General features: G+C 39.7%; 1 protein-coding gene across 5 annotated transcripts in view; it reads right to left on the bottom strand.

Moving 5' to 3' along the window:
* The window catches only part of RBMS3 (RNA binding motif single stranded interacting protein 3), a 723,803-nt gene that overhangs the window by 31,666 nt on the left and 674,663 nt on the right, over window positions 1-17,474 (bottom strand). The gene's annotated exons all lie outside the window — the stretch shown is intronic.

Here is a 17,474-nt window from a genome sequence, read left to right as displayed (position 1 = left end):
TGTTGGTAACCTCATGTCCTAGTGAAGTGATAATTCTCTTCAGTTCTATGGTGTAAAATGCTACTTCCTGTGTTGGTTAGAGAAAGTCAGTTAGAAACAGAGTGGTCTGCTCTTTCTCTTGCAGATAGTTAAATAAGGAGGCATTTCCAGCTACTTCTTCGTATGAAATAATAGCTCTGCTTTGTGCATATGTATGTTTGTGTGCACACATTGTAAATTTGCACAACCAACCACATTACATCTGCTACAAAGTGTGGAAAATGTGGATGAATGTTGAAAAAAAAGGAAAACTGACGTTTTTCCATCGAGATTACTCACAAAATCTACCTATAAACAGGAATTTAAAATAAACTAGTTCCAAAAACCACATCACACCCATTCTCAAGTGTCTCACATGTACGTAGAGCTATGTGACTGCATTGTCAAGAATGTGATTAGAAGCAAAAGATTTCAAATTTTCAATGGCAAATAAAAAATAAACAAAAATAAAAAATGTGGGAAAGTACCAATTCAATTTTTTCTCACCTTCCAGCAATATTTTGTCTATGCACATCCTATCTGAGAAACTGCAATTCTGCAGCTCTCTGCGAACTCATTACTTGCATGCAATGATAAAGAGGAAGTAGGCTCAGCTTGGTCAGTCTTTTTCGTAATACCCTCAGCACACGAAATACATACATGCTTGTTTTGTGTCACATAGCAGATTACGTTTCTTGCACTGAGAAGTCCCTAGAGAAATTTGGCAAATTACAGAAACTAGCCTCCACAGAATATCTGTCATGGTTCCAAATAAATGCTTATAAGTGTGCAAGTATCAAACCTGCAACACTTGTGAACACTTTTGCCTCTTTCTTGGCTATATTAATTTGCACTGATTTACACAGATTAACCCATTGATTAACTCATTCTAATGAACTGCCACAGTGCTAACCTTCTCCTTATTGGCACGGGTCCTTACTAATCCAGACAAGTCATAAATTTGCACCACAAAATTTCTTCCAAATTTCTTTCAGCATAGTAGAGTTAATACTTTATTCAAAAAGCCCTTCTTTCTTCCTTACATGACATTCTTCTCTTTCATGCTGCTCCTCTCTTTTTGCTGAAAAAAATCTACCCTTTTGCTGAAAGAGTCTGAAAGTAAATCTGCAGGGCATACACTCATTCAGCCTGCGTAGTGGATTCAGTGCAAGAGTCTGAAGTGGCACTGTGCCCAAGGAAAATGAAGTTCTTGCTGTATGTTCAAAATCAGTGGCCTGGGATACCAGGGCTGCTCCTGTAGAGCAGCACACAGCCAGATGAGGTTTTGGGGTTTGGACATCCACCTGCACATTTTGGGTTATGGTAAGAAATCATAAGCTTTATGCTCAGAATGATCCACACCACAAACCAGCATTTTTACTGTATCAAACCATAAACGCTCAAACCAAATTTGTCAATTGATGAACAGCTCTCAGTTCCCTCTACATGCAGTTTTCTCCTTTGGCTTAGAGATGGACAGTTGCCTCGGCTTTCTGTGACAGACAAGGTGAGCTCCCAACGTGTGATGTGTGATGGGGTAAGCAGAAAGCCACACCTGCAACATGGCTTCATGCAGCCCCACACTGCCGGCAGTAGTGGCTGCCATTAATTTAGGATGTCCCAAAGCCTTAAAATACCTAGCTTTCTTTGCAAAGATGTTTATTGCAAAGGTATGGTTGGAGGAACTTGCTTGATTACAGATGTGACAGACTGATAGCTATTCCTATGTATAAATTCAGGAACCTGGAAATGAAGAAAGGGCAGCGGTGAAGGAAGTCTTATGATTTAGTGTAGCAAACACAAGTGCCAGACACACAGTGGAAAAATCTGATAGCAAATGTCTTTCAGTAAATAAGTAAGCAAGACAGGTTTTACAAATAAACTATTTAAAAAAAATATGGACTGGAGAGAAAATATACCAAGGACAAAAAAATTGCTCAGAGACAGTAAACATATTATTTTTAAATAGAAAATACATATATTCTAGTCCCTAAACATATACTGTTTAATACGTCAGGAAAAGAAGTTGGGAAAACAAATCAAGTATTTGCAGCTTTCCTAAGACAGCTTAACGTGCTCAAAGCTGGCAGTTACCTAGAGCAGGGAATTACATGCATTTACCAGACCATTAATTCACCAGAGTTTGCAGAATCCTCTTGTGATCACGTAGGGAAAAAATTATACTTAATTAAGGAAATATTGTCTGGTTGTTAGGGCGACATCCAGCCTCTAGATCATAATGCGTTTCATAATACATGCTGTCAAGTCCATTCATATTCAACTTATTTAGCTGTAGAAGACAACAATGTCTTGCATCAGGTGTTGCCATCATATTAAAAGTAATTTGATTCTTTTCAGCCTATAATGGGTATTTGCTGATAAACATCCACTTGGCGACTGGCAAAGGCTACAGCAAACATATTTTTCATCCTCATCTGTTTGGATGTCTGATTTTACTGAGTTTGTAAACCGTACAGACAGACATCTTAGTATGGCATAATACTACTGAAGGGCCAGCTTAGTTGAAAAAACCTGTAGAAGAAATTATGATGAGGTTTTTGCCACTGTCTTTGCCAAAACAAGTAGTTGGCCTGCCAATTATTTAGGTCTGCCCTATTGCCTCAGTACGATTATTTGTTTTATAATTCCTGCAAGAAACTGGTTACTATAATGACTTTTAAATTTGGCAAGATATTCTTGGCATATGACTTGTCATACAATTCTGTCGATGCTACAGTGGCTTTAAAAGAAATTAAGATTAACAGGGCAAATGGTAAGGAATCAATGATACAGAAGAAAATACAGGATTTTTGCAACACTGCAATAAACCCAAGGTAAGTTCATTGACATAAAGACTTTAATTCCTCTTCACTTTATTTGAAAGACCTTGCTGGTTTAAAATGCTCTGAGCTCTGTGGACATACCTTTCATATAAGAAAGTGAATATATTTATTTCAGAATATTTTCTAGTCTATCACTTACAAAGAAAGAAGCCTGACTTAATCAACTACAAACACTGTACATTCCCTGTATGGCAACAAACTGAAATCACAGGAAGGACACTAAATACAGCCTGTTTATTATATTAAGCAAACTATCTTTAAGTACTTGCCAATACCAAAAAGCATCAGCAGAAATAAAGCTTATGTTAGTGCAATGACACATGCTACCTTATGTGCCTTGAAGGGTGGGAAAGTGACATCAGAAATAAAAAGTGTATTAGGGGGCTTTAGGAACAGAGAGTTCACTAGTTGAGAGATGCACTTGGGGGCCAGTATGAGGAAGGATTAGTTAGTCCCAGCTTTCTAGAATAATGAACTGCATTAAAGGCTTCTGTTTTATTCCAGTGTCCTAATACTGATATTGGACTTAAGGCACAAATACCAGCTGAATAAATACTTTTTAGAGCTTACAGTAAGCATCTGCTTATTTTACAGTGTACTTTGTCTTTATTTAGGAAGTTTTAACAAGTTAAGCATACTTACAAATTCTACATTGTAAATACTGGCCAATGTAAAGCCAATAAACATTACAGCAGCAAACTTACTTTTCAAATTTGTTTACAGGCACATTGTGCAGTCATATAAGCATCAGGTCATTCCATCTGAAAAGTTATTACCATACTACCAAGTGAATGTCTTTATGTTATTGAGAACATGTTGTTTCTTGAGGTTTTATTAAACTGAGTGAAAGGATGACTTTCCTTACACTTATCAGACCAGACGTGTCTGTCAAGAATTAATATGAAAAAACCCAACATGCATACTTTTTTTCAGATAAATGTACTCTCTCTGCACACTGAATAAATGACGACCATATTTCTATTGGTTTACTGTTCTGTTGAGATTGACTTGTCTCATCTCCTTGTGCTGCCTCTTACAGGCAGCAAAAAAAATAGGGTCCCTTCGTCAGAGCAGTGAGCTTGGTGAAGTGCTCTGAACTGGCTGTTAAGTGCCCAACCTTTCATGACTATAGTAGGAAGACTAAAGGCAGCTGTGAAATCCTCTCTGCCCTCTGTCAGCAACTGCACTGGGGATACTTGTTGATATTCCATAAAAACTGACTATACTTCAAAATCAAAGAAAACCTATTTTCCCTTTCTCAATGAAAAGTTACCAATTGCTTTGGCATTTACTAGCTGATCAGAAATTAAATCATTATTTGAGTGTGTTGAGGAAGATCAGCAAACATCAGCTAATAATGTATATTCTACAAATTTAAGGATTTGGTTTCATTACATTGCTGAATTTAAAAGCTTGCTAAAAATGGCGTAAAGCGAGCAGGAAGCCCAAACCCTACACTAAATTAAAGCAGCTTTAACTTTGGAATGGGCAAACCCTGTTACAGACCTTCACCAACCCTGAGTCCTGTTTCTATGGCAAGTACTAAACAACAGCCTTGTACTGTAATATTTCTAATTTTGGGCATAAAATCAAATTCTTATCTGACATCACCTTCACACCTTAGTTGAATCTCCTTGGAGCAATGGACACATTCACTTTCCCTTTCTCATTTTTCTTCTGTATGTTTGTGAACTTCTTTCCTCAGCTGAAAGTATATGTCATTGGTCCAAGAGAGTTACTACCCAGAAGTACCTGGTCTTAAAGGATTAAGAATCCAAATATAGTGTGGTAAATAAAGAACAAAGGTGACCCTTGTGTATGCACCACCCTTCCTAAAACAAGAGCCAAGGTTTTTGATGGTTTCTTTCCCATTGCCCTTCTTGCCTTTAACTGTATGTCCTGTCTCCTAGTTTAAAATACAGATTTTGATAATATACTAGCCTACAGGTAGAAATGCAGATTAAAAGGATACAGAACTGGGAACATCAAGAGATAAACAAAATGCAGTTAATGCAATAGAAAGAGTTTTGTATCAGTAACTGTGTGCACAAATAAAGCAGTACCTGCAAATATACTGGTACCGGTTAATAAATGCATTGTATCAGGGAGTACCACTGTGATATTATTTATGCTCCTACCAGAGTTGAAAAAACAGTAAGTTTCATAGCATACCACTGTCTGTTAATCTAAAAGGACTTAAAAAAAAAAAAAAAAGAGATAGCATTTGTGTTGCAAACAAAATGTTGCCTGTATCACTCAGTGCCTAAAGTGACTTCTGCATGGTGACTTAAATCTTTCCACCCAAAGTAAGATCTCAAGAGAAAGGCCATTGAGCAAAAGGGCAATATTTATGATGGGAAAATATACCTGAATTACTACAGGGACTCTGCAGCAGATTTTGAGAGCCCCGTGCTGTATCTTTGCCCTGCTGGCACATGCAGGCTGGACCACAAGCCCATGAGCTCTCTCTAGACTGTGAGAGAAACAGTAGTTTTCATACCCTTCTCCAACTTGCCCCAGGAATAAAAATAAAAATAATAAAATAAAATAAAATAAAATAACTCGTATTATGTGCTTGAATGAATGGGAGTAGTTTTGCTGGGGCCTGATAACAGGAAGGAGCCCACAGCAGTTAGGAAATGACCTGTCACAGTGCGGCATTTGTTCCAGCAAGTGCTGGAGCAGGCAGAGAGGCCACAGACAGCTCTTGCTCCCTCTTCTGACATATTCTAGAGGGGAACAAGAAATCACATTTCTTTTGTTTCCTTCCTACCCTTCAGTTTATAAGTTCACTTGGCTGTATGCTGGCTTTATATATCCAATCCACATAACAGTGCTTTTGCTCTGTCAAGAACAGCCATCACTATCAAAAGCATCCTTGCAATGCTCATGTAAGGCTTAGCATCCCCAGAAGACAAAGAGGAAACACAGAGATTGTGATTTGCCTGGGACATAACCACTGGAATATACAGAACAAATCTGCTCCTGCCCTTCCCACTATCAGATTTCACAAAAAATATCCAAAGATCTTTTCATTCCATGTCAAAATAAGCACAGATTTCAAACCCTCGACACTAGTAGTGAAAACAAATCTTTATTTCCTGCACAGAACTCCCGATCTATACCTAATTAGTATGTGACACATGCTAAAGTGTTGTGCTTGGCAATTCCATTCTGTTTATGTTCTTATAGATATTTTCTGATATGGACTAATTCCTTCATCCACTGTCTCCCAGTGGCTGCTGCGCCAGCCTAGTAAATGGGAATCAGGAGTCTCTTTCCTGTGGAATAGTTTTTCTTAGCATTAGAATGGAGTTTCATCTATTAAAGCTAAATCCAAATAATATTTCCTCTCCAAACAGTTCTGCTGTGTTCCCTCCCTTCATACCTATAACCAGGTGTGAAAATGTACTTGATGGCACATGCTAGTTCTAACAAGGTGCACAATGGAAATTATTAAACAGCACAATTAAAACATGAGCCAGCACCAGTGTTTAGCCTAAATTTTCACTTCCCTACCTTACTGGGTTCAAAGGAAACTTTCAAAAAGGATGCCATATTTGCATCCTCAATAGTCTGATCTTACATATATATATACACACACACTTATAATTGCATACGGGAAGACAAATTATATTGCTATTTCTATTACACTCACTCAGGCCACACTGTTTTTTTTCAACATGTGGACAATTTTTTTGATGTTTGAAACTCTCAGTCTAGGATTGATTCTGAAAAAAAGTAACTAAAAGCCACAGTGACAGGTTTTTAAACTTCTTATTTATGTGCAACATTTAATAAACATTGAGTAAGAGCTTCTGTTACTAGCTGAGAACACTTATTTTATTTTCATCAGGGAAATAAATTGCTCTAAATACAAGAAAAATGCCTAACAGAAAGACTTGCCTTCAGAGCTGGTGCTTGGATGTAGAGGAGCAGAGCAGGCCTACCTGCATACCTACATGCATGAGAGCATGTATGGCATGTTTAATGTGGTAGGACCTTGGCTTTCCCTGGGTCTGAAGCCTTCTGGGCAAGGTGAGGCAGCCCTGCCTGTCTGTGTGTCTCCATGAAGTCATGACAACAGACATTTGATCAGACCAAATGTCTGAGACACTGCGCTGTTGATCTCTGCTTTTCTGGCGAGATTTAGTACACAGGTCATTTGCCAGGCACAGAGAGTGGCTAACTGGGTTTGGGGAGGAAACGTCTGTGACATTTCTTCTACGTGCATTTCTAGCCTCGACACTGCAACGGCCAGTGACAGGACAGCAGCTGTGATCTGTAACAGATGTGCTGTGTTTCATTTCCTGCCTGAAACCAGGAGGGACTCATGCTGTGTGAGCTGCAATCTAGCGGCTGTGCTGGAAGAAAAGATTCACTCATTAGAAGGACAAACACTGACACTGGGAGACATCAGAAATGCTGAGGAACTGGCTACCAACAAGAGAAAAAAACCCAAAAGCGGGCAGGTAATATAACCCCATGTATCCACCAGAGGCAAGATGACAAAATGACATCCTACACAACTGCAGCCAGAGGAAAATGGTATGGCTGTGCATGGTGTTAGCTCCACAGCACTAGAAGGACCTAACCACAACCAGTCTTTGATGGAAATATCTGAAGTACCTTCAGCTTTCAGAAAAGCAGGTGGTATAACTGAAAGAAGCACCAAGGAGACATACTGAGGAGCCACTGGCAGACAGCTGAGTGCTTCTCTGTGAGATCCCTAATTCTTGAGAGGACAATGGGAAGAATGGTCAAGGGATGTGTAGGCATCAGGATGTCTCCCTGCAAATCCAAGATCAGACAGGCTCTTGCAAGCCACAATTTACTAGTGATGGTCAATACAAGTGAGAAGGCTTCACACAGTTGCTCATGTCCCTTGCAATGTTGAGCCAAAGGTAACTCTGGAGCATCAGAGCTAACTCCTAGGCTAGGCCCAAATCTCAGCTGCACCCTCAGAGCCATGCTCATGCAGGGACTTCGACGTAATCCAAGTATCCAGCTGCATGGGGTGGGGAAAGAGCCACCTTGACATGCTGAGGCTGATGTTGCTGCATCACTCTTGAATTCAGCTACAAACCCAACATCCATCCTCCATGAGAGCACACTGTGGAGCACTGTCATCTGCTGCCTATGTCTAAACTCCTTTTTATTCAGCTTCTGCACAAAGGAAGATTAAACGTATGGAGGATGAGAAAATTATGTCCTTTCCCTTCCCATCCCATTTTCCAAATTTAAAAGTTCTGGAAGGCTGATGAGGGGTAGTAATATCCACACAATCTTATGAGGAATCTTTCTTATCCTACCTATTAGGAAAGACAGATAGCAGAAGATGTTAGAAATGAAACCCTGAGTGGGTAAGGATGTTTTTCTAAAGATAAGCTTAAGTTCAATAATAGAGTTTAGACTTAAAGTTGATAGACAGGGGAAATCCTGTACTAAGCCACAGTTCATGTTATGTATCAATTCAGTTCTAGATCACAGTGCTTACTTCTGATCTTGAAATCTAGAAATGTCTACTTATTAGAGAGGACAAATACAAAAATCTGTCTCTCTGTCATGTTCTGTTTGTAATCTGTTATGTTAAACAAAGCTCTTTCTCATACAGTAATGGAAAGAAAACTATTCCAGCACTGCCTTTCCTCTCATTTAAAACCACAAGTTTTCACAGCCTAAATGCCCTGCCCCAGATCGCAAATTGCATTTCATTTTCTGGACTTGTAACCCCTCAGGAGAGGCTATGAGTGAAGTTCACTCCATTTTGTATTGGGATTTGTCATTTGACTGGCTAAAGCTGGCTGCCCGGCAGTGCTAGCTTGGTGATAGACCTCAAAACCAAGACTGAGGCACAGATTTTCAATAGCGCCTTCTTACCTTATATTCCATCATTAAAAGTAACGTGACCTTATGCCTCACTCATGCCTTTACAAATTTTAACTATGGTTTTTCTGAATCTAACCAGACCAATTGCTGCTTGGACTCAACTCTGTACAAGCCAACTGCTACCAACACGTGGCTTTTGCTGCACCTGGACAGCTCCACCATCCTTGGATGATGCCCTCAGTGACACCTGTGCAGTTTTCCATTGTTTTGAACAACTGATAATATAGGTACAAGGTGGAGAAACTGCAGCTGCAAAAATGTCCTTACCTAAATATTCTGTCCTTGATGCACAAGACCGCAAGAAGCCAGTGAAGGCGATGGCAGCAAGCACTCAGAGTATGTACTTCAAAGGTAACCAAATTTAAATCAGTGACAGTACAACTGATGTAAATGAGATCAAATTCAAGCCCTCAGTTTTGTGTCAATAGTCAGAAAATAGGAGTCTATAGAGGGTGAACACACAGCTAAAAATGTGGTATTTTAAGTTCTCGTTTACTTTAAGGTACTTCCAGTGAAACCAGCTTGTGCATTATAATAAATGCTTGACATTTATAAGTCTTCCTTCTACCGAAGGCCTCTAAGTTCTACACACACTGTGTGATATACAGAGGACTCCGGAGCTGCTCTGTTGTCAGGGTTCTGGGATGGGTCTGCATCTACACCTGAACTTTCCCAAGTCCACGACCATTCAGACTGGGGGTACAGCCTGGGTCATCACCACTGCAGGCCGAAGAGAACAGGTGGTTTCGATCACACACTCCAGTCCAAATTAATCAAGAAAAGGGAACATTTTACCTCTTGATTCATGCTGAGCAGATTTGAAGTAAACAATAGAAAACAGCTAGCTTAAGTCTACTTTGCTCCACACTTCGTTGTCTTTTAAAAGAACATGAAAATACTGAGGAAAAGCACTTTAAAACTGACCCTCGTGAATAAAACTTCATCGTGCAAGTGGTCCAGCTAGTCTAAAAAGTAGATGTGAAAAGTTCAGAAAGGTGTAGGTTTTGGCTATTATTAAGCTAAAAAGAAGAAAAAGTAAGTAACTGATCTGGCAAGGATTACTTAGTTTCTTTTTAATATATCTGTACTGATTAAGAATGACTAAATTGATATATTTTTCCCTTTTTTTGTCCACATAAAGTCACTCTTGGGCTGAGATCTTCCTTATAAAGTTTCAGCCTGGAGCACATTTTTACAGCTGAGTTATTATCCTTAAAATATGAGTTCATACTGGAAATGCTGGCAGCCCTCTTAACTATTGTATAGCAGTGAGCACAGCTGTAACATGTTAAGTATGTTGAAAGTACATGGTGGGAACAGAGTGGCTCAGAGGACTGGTAATAGAATAGGGAGTCTCAATGCTGGGTCACCAGGTTTGGTCACTGCTGGGACTGAAAGTCATTATCAAGCTACAGCTGCTCAGTTATGTCCAGGCATCAGCTACCCACAGAGAAACTCTCCATCGCAAAAATACATTACTGCAACCGGTGATGTCCAATAGCCTTCCCAAGGATTGTGAAAGGTGGGGGGATGCATCCCCACAGCTGCATCCCTGCAGGTTAGCTCCAAGGTGAAGAGCACCGACGGCACAGAGGGGAAAGGCTTGCACTGTCACTGCCCCGCACGCTGCCCAGTCTACGGAGGGTGTTCCATCACTGGCCTATTGCTACTGTGTCTTTTCAGGGCACTCTATCAGAAAGTTGCTAGCCACCAAAGACTGATCCCGAAAAAGTCCATTTTCCACATTAGTGAAGGGACCACATCCATCCCATCATGCTACCAGTTTCAGAGGAATTCTGGTGATACTGGTTAAATGAAGGCAGAAAGTAGATAACAAAGTACTTCTCCCACTCTCCAGTTACAGTAATGCCTAGAATGACCAAATACTTTATTATTACCTCTCTCTACATTGATAGATGGCAACCTCTTGCTATTTGCATCAAATTAGAACCCATTTCAACCTATCCCAACACAGTAGTAATTTTTTGCATAAGCAGATGAATGCAGAGAGTTCTGCATTTCTCAGAATCAGGCTGCCTGCTTGAGTGCAGCCTTTTGTCATAAACCGAAGTAGCCAAAAAAGTAGCCAAAGCAACATGGGCAAATGAAGTCCAAGTTTGCTGCTTCAGTTTTCTAATGTGAATGGATTTATTGGATGAAATTAGGTGAGTCTCTCTGGTTCTGTTACCCATACTTGCTGCAGTAATCTCTATAAAAAGCTTTGATTTACTACAGCTTTTTGGTGTGCCACCATTTCCTACCAGTCACTGTGTACAAGCCCATGTGAATGCACAGCCGTCAGATCCTGACATATGACGAAGACATTCTTTACTCCTTTATGGCTTTGTGTCCTCCACACACAGTCTGATCTACAGAATTTTAGGTTGAAGTCAAAGATGTTTCTTTGGGCTGCTTTCCTGAAAATCTTTCAGCTATTTGAATATTGTAGAGGTGCTCAGTTTTCTCTGGAAAAAGTCTTTATGCCTGTTTTATTTTCTCTGGCATCTAGAAATCAAACTACCATTGCGGTCAACACTAATTTCAGAGGTCCTAAGGACATGCCAAAAAGAGCAATTCAAGAATTGTCAAACCCTAAATTTTCTAAACCCTACATCTGCATTTACCCAACTGAAGTCAGTTCTTCAGGCTACAAGGCAGCTGACTAGGAGCTATCTACTGACAAATACTGCTGTGAAATTGTCTCGGACAACGTAGAACATCTTCCTCTGCAGCCAGAGAAGAATAAACTGGTGGCCCACTATTGTGGTAAATGTACCAGAGTGAGTCTTTGACCCAAACTGAATGATCAGCCTTCTGGGAAGCACAGATTGGCCAGCTGAGTCTGCCATGAGGTTGGGGAGACATCTTTTACATAAAGGTAAGAAGATCTCTATGCTTTGGAGGAATAATTCATAGTATAAGCTAGAGAAAAAAAGGCCAGCTGGATGGTGTACACATATTGGTGAGATGAACAGTAAACTATTTGGAAAAAAGACTTTGAGGGAGAATAAAACATCCTGTGAATTCAGGTCACACTTCACACATAATTGTGACCAAAAGAATGAAAAAATTGGAGCTGTCAAAATGCAATGTTTCCACCATACTTCAAAATGACATGTCATTTCAGAATTTATCTAAATTTGAAGGGAAAAAAAAGCTTAAAATTAGTTCAATAACCCAGAAATGAAAACAGAAAGATTATAGATATTTTGCCTTTGTTCTTCTTCTCACCCTCTTCCCACTCCCTCAGTTCTCTCCTGGAGTGGAGTCAAAACAACATTTTCACAACTTTTTCCATGTCACTACCCGCTCCCTCCGCACATTTTCACTTCAAGACAAGTTTTAGAGTTATTATTTGATTCTGTCCACAAAGCCAAATTTTATTATTCACGGAGTACTATATATGTAATAGTCTTGTCAGTCCTAGCCAGATGCAAAGGGTAGCCTCAGAGGAAAAGGAAACAAGAAACATCCAAAGGAAGATAAATAGGAATGAGATGATAGGCAAATGGGTAATACTCCCATCTTTTCTTGAGAGCTGTGTGGATAGAAAAAACAGCGCTCTAATTAATTCCAGAGTGACAGGGACTCGAGGGCTGGACTCTGTGCACTGCATGCTTGTGAATCTTCATTCCATGCGAACCCCCTTCCTCCCAAAACCAAACAAACCCTTGTTTTGTCTTTGACATCAAAAGACATAACGTAACTAACAGCAGATGTTCCGATAAGCTCCAGTAGAGACCAACCTCTTGGCAGCCATATTTCTGTTCTGCAGTGGCTTTTCCAGGCACACAGCAAATCCATTTGTGGGACTGAAAAGTACATGAAATGGTTTTCTGGTGGTATTTCTTGTGGTATTTTCTAGTACTATTTCCACTATTGAGGAACTGCAGTATCATGAAAGACCCTGCTTTGTGGTGTTTCAGCCCTGTGTCACTGCAAATGATTATAAATGCAGGGAAGTAATGCAGAAATGCGCAAGCTTAAAGCATAAAACCGGAACTAGATGAGGACAAAGTTTTAGCAGAAGCTGTCTGCAATTTCAATGGTTGAAACCTCCATAATCCAACAATCACAGTAACACACAAATCTTAGTTCAGTGAATTTGAAAAATTTGGCCAGAAATCCTGGCCCCACTGAAATCAATTAGAGTTTTGTCACCAACTTGAATACTACCAGGATTTCACATTGTTTTAATTGTCAGAGACAGACACCAAACTGTACATTACTATGCAGGTATCCAATAGCTTTTTATACCACAGACAGATTGTCATTAATTAATTATCCCAAGCAGAGATTATTTTCCTCTTGTTTTCAGATTCAGACCGTAATTCCATGATTTTTTGTTTTCCCAACAACCCAATTTTAAATTTTGTGTTGTTTTTATATTCTGCAGTACGTGCCATACAGGCAGCCTGTGGCTGCCTGCAGACTTGGTTGATCAAGAAACAAAATCTTATTTTACGACAAGACAGTCATCTTGTCTAGAAGCTGAAGTAATTAATAAAAATAAGGACAACCAACCTGGGAACAGGAAGGCAGCAATCTAATAACAACTTCCAGTATGAAACCATCTAATAAATACTTGTTATGCGCACTGAGAACAATCCTTAGGCTGCAATGTTGCCATAAATTATTCATACGAAAGTTTTGGACAGTAAACAAATTTATGAAGATAATGATCTCTCTGCAATTCATGAACAAAAGTGGGGGGAGGGGTCAATCCCCAGAATAAATTGCAACGTATAAATCCTCCAGCTGTAGGCATAAAGTACTGATGCAGAGATTCACTGCACAAATTGTAAAATAATCCCTGTGCGTTTTCTCTTTCCAGAAAGACAGCTTTGAAGAGCAACTGCAGAGCCAAATAATTTAGCATATACTCATTTGCTGTTCTTGACCAGAGCACTAATCACAAGATAGGAATCAAAGCCTTTGGACTATAATGGGTGAATCAAATGAGAACTGTGCACAGCATTAGGCCTGGTCTGCTTAAAACTAACAGCAAGCAAGCGTGAAACCTTTGTCAATACAGACCGCGAGGGGTTGTTGCAAGTTTGGGAAACATTGATGTACATTTTTGTTTGATGTTACCAAACTGCTTTTCCTCAACTGAGGATCCATACTGAGTGACTAGGTGGTTTAAAAAGCTGAATGAGTTTCACAATGGCTAAGTTTACTTCCAGTACACTTATTTAATGGCTGAGGCAATTGATGGAAGGGAAATAAAAATCTGATGAGGAGAAAAAAAAATTAGACTAGAATCTAGACTCCCCCAGGACAATTTCTTGTGCTTTGTATCCTCTGTACTGACAGGCAACATATTTGCTTTCTAGCTAATTACCAACAAGACTAAAATTTTACATCTTTGATGTGTATGAGATCAAAGAATATTAGGAAATAAAAGTAAGATTAACATAATTGTCTTGTACAGCTATAATAAACTACGACTACGTATACAATCAGACACCCTGCTCATCAGGAAAGCGTAAACTAGAATCAATTGAACTAAACAAGAATCTTGTTTAACCTTGCTTCCTCAGCAGCTTCTCACCTCTCCTGACACCCACCATTGGATCACAGATGCAATGCCAGGAAAGATGCCCTCTCCCACCAGCTCATCTGAGACCCACGAGAGCTCCTGTTTCAGTTGTTGAGCCTTTAAAAAAAAAAAAAAGGAGCTGCCTGGTGCAGACACAGCAGGCCGTCAGCAGGGAAAGAACTAAAGGATCTCCAGGTCCAAAATCACATAACCCTACTACTTACTTGATCTAAAGGATTAACTTCTATTTATTTCTTTTACTACTGTTGTCTACCTTATGTGCACACACAGAGTGGGCACCAATGCTCTTTGGGAGCATGCTTTGGTAGTGCAGCCTTTTCCTATTATGCATATAAGATACTGTTCTCATCTATCAAATCTGTGTGCTCGTTAGTATGCTCACTTTAGGAAAAAAAAGAGAGGAACCGGTGCTTTGGTATATAGCTGCATCTAATTCATCCTTACCTTGGCTAAAATACTGTGTCAGGAGTATTGCATTTTCTTTGAACTGTCTGCAAGAACAATACTGCCCTGTAATAATGGATAAACACCTGGCTTTGATTGATCTGTCTTCAGCCTTATACACACCGTGTGTTTGTTTACTCCAGAAATATCTAGTATTCCTACTTCCTCATCAGCTCAACTGCAAGCAAAAAATCAAAGGCAGCCAAAAGCAACTCCCTTGTAAGAGTAAAATGGGGTGGGAACGTTTGGATCGCTTCTGCTCCTTGAGGTGACATGAAAGGTCTTCTTCTGGCTAGAAGCTGTGAGCTACTCCTCAGAGCAAAACCATTTTGAAGGTTTTATTTGTCATCAGGTGGCAGTGACAATGAAAAATGTCTATTGCACTTCAAGACAGCTGGTAATAAAGCAGTGCGGGGAATGACTGACAGAATAACAGTTACTGTACCAGTGTAGCTTCTAAGTTTTTACAGCCACTCAGCTGGAATTACACCATTGTATTAAAAGTGGTTTACGGTATAAAAAACATTTGGTACAGAAGGGCTCTCTCCCTCCCCATTGCCGTATCAGGAATCAGAGTAACAAAATTTGGGAAAAGCAAGCCTTTTGCTTGATTGAATTTAGGTATTTTTACTGTGCAGTTTTGCTTTAGTTCACACAAGGGCAAGCCTGAAAATGTTTCCTTGCTGACAACTGCCTCATTCAGCACCCTTGCAAGCAGCTCCCAACAAATCGCAGTCTTCAAAGGCACATTGTTTTTGTTTGTTCTCATTGGAACAGATGTTTTGTATCATGTACTTCAACGAACTAATTCATCTGCAGAGGACCGCCTACTCTGGCTGGTGTGCATCCAGCTGTGGAAATAGCTCAAGTGTCATCTGTGGCCACTTTCATTCCATTCTTCTGATCTCACAGGATCTCAGTGACCGCATCCAAGCCCATAAAAAATAAACAGACCTGAGAACATCCTTTTAAAAAATTTCCAGCGGAGGAGTAATGCTACTCCAGGCAGGAAGCCTTTCTGGAAAGAATGTAACTGATGCTGAAGGAAGATTCACTCAGCTCTGGAAGTCTCCTCCAAAACATGCTGCTTTTATCATACAAACTATCCAGTCAATATTAAGAGGCACTGGAGCAATGTCATGTGTGATTTTGATGGAGCTGAGAGCTTCTGACTAACTCAGTGCCGTATCAATTAGCCCGAGCACCAGGCAATCAATCACCACTTCTCTAAATGTACTGGGCTCCCATTAGAAGCTGCAAACACCGTGAGGCTAGTTCATCTCAACACACTGAGCACTTTTATATACTGTGGGTCTACTGTAATATATTTCTGAAGTAGAAACAAAATCAATCTGAATTGCTCTGGAGTGGAAGCATATCCCATTAATAGCTGTGCACCAAGATTAAAATGTATTAGTGGATAAAAAATAGTCTGCGTCTGTAAGAAGTCAATTACTGCTTTCTTAAAAGTGACCAAATAAAACATCCAATACTAATAAAGAATAGACTTTCTGAAAATGCCTTTAAAATCAGCTGGGATCGCTTCACCACAAGTCAAAACATGCCTGGGATGGTGCAACCATTCCTTGATTAGCTTCCTTAGAAGAAGGAGCAACAAGTTGCCTTCTGAATTTGTTGAGAAGTTGACTGCCATTTCCCACAGGAAATACAAAGTTCCCGATAAGATGCTGATCACACACTTCAATATCAGATCCACTGGGTTTGCTAATTACTTTCAAACCACTTAGTCAAGTCACCCATTAAGAGGAAATGATTCAACTGCAGATCCACTGAACTGAGAAACTAGGTGACCAAAACTCCTTGTGGAGCTTGAATTATCCACCTGTGTAAGAGGGCTTGCAATATGTCAAGCCAAGTAGTTAATTTTGGTTTTGAGATGCAACTATGGCTTTATTTAATTAGACAGCTTGGCAGGATTTTTAATACTGTACAACACCAATTATTGGAATATTTCAGAAACATTTCAGAAGCCTTTGAAAACCTTCAGGAAAATTAGAGCCTTATATCAATCATCAGAACTGATTCATCACTTTTAGGAAGTTGCATTCCAAGTCCCTTAATTCCACAGAGAAAATGTTAAAACTTGCTGGCAACTGTCCTATATTTTAGAGATGACGATTCATCTTTTCATTTCTGATCCGGCGTATTTGCTATAAACTTGCTGTTTGGGTGTACCTACGGGTCAGATGCTTCACGGTCTAAGCAAATGACCACAGAAGACCTGAACAGCTTGCAGCAGCTCATGACATTTACTGCAGTTCCTAAGTCAGAGGTCAGCAAAATGGACTCACTCAGAGCGAAGCTAAACAATTTCACATTAGTGTGCACTGACTTCACAGCAACTAATTAACCAATGATATCTAGGGTAAAAATGGGTGCCTGACAGAAGACTCTTTTGGGATTTTAAGTCTTTGTCTGCCACACATTCTAACCTTCTGCTGATTCTGCTGTTGCTTGGCTTGGGCTTCCACTTTGGAGCATGTCATAATGATAGATAGTGTTCTTTGAAATAGAGAAAATACTTCTCAGAGGGAAACCACCACATTCGAGCAAAACTATTGTCTTTTAGCACATATAACATACAAAAGCAATGCCTGTGACGCGCCTACGACTTATACTGGATACTGGAATTATTAACTTCAAAGAGTTCCATCACTTCTATTTATCCACAAGAATTTTACCAGCACAAGAGTTAA

This window comes from Pelecanus crispus, chromosome 2 (assembly GCF_030463565.1).
Source record: "Pelecanus crispus isolate bPelCri1 chromosome 2, bPelCri1.pri, whole genome shotgun sequence".
Classification (NCBI taxonomy): Eukaryota; Metazoa; Chordata; class Aves; order Pelecaniformes; family Pelecanidae; genus Pelecanus; species Pelecanus crispus.
The sequence above is the reverse complement of the archived record's forward strand: the minus strand, read 5'-3'. Positions and strand labels throughout refer to the sequence as shown.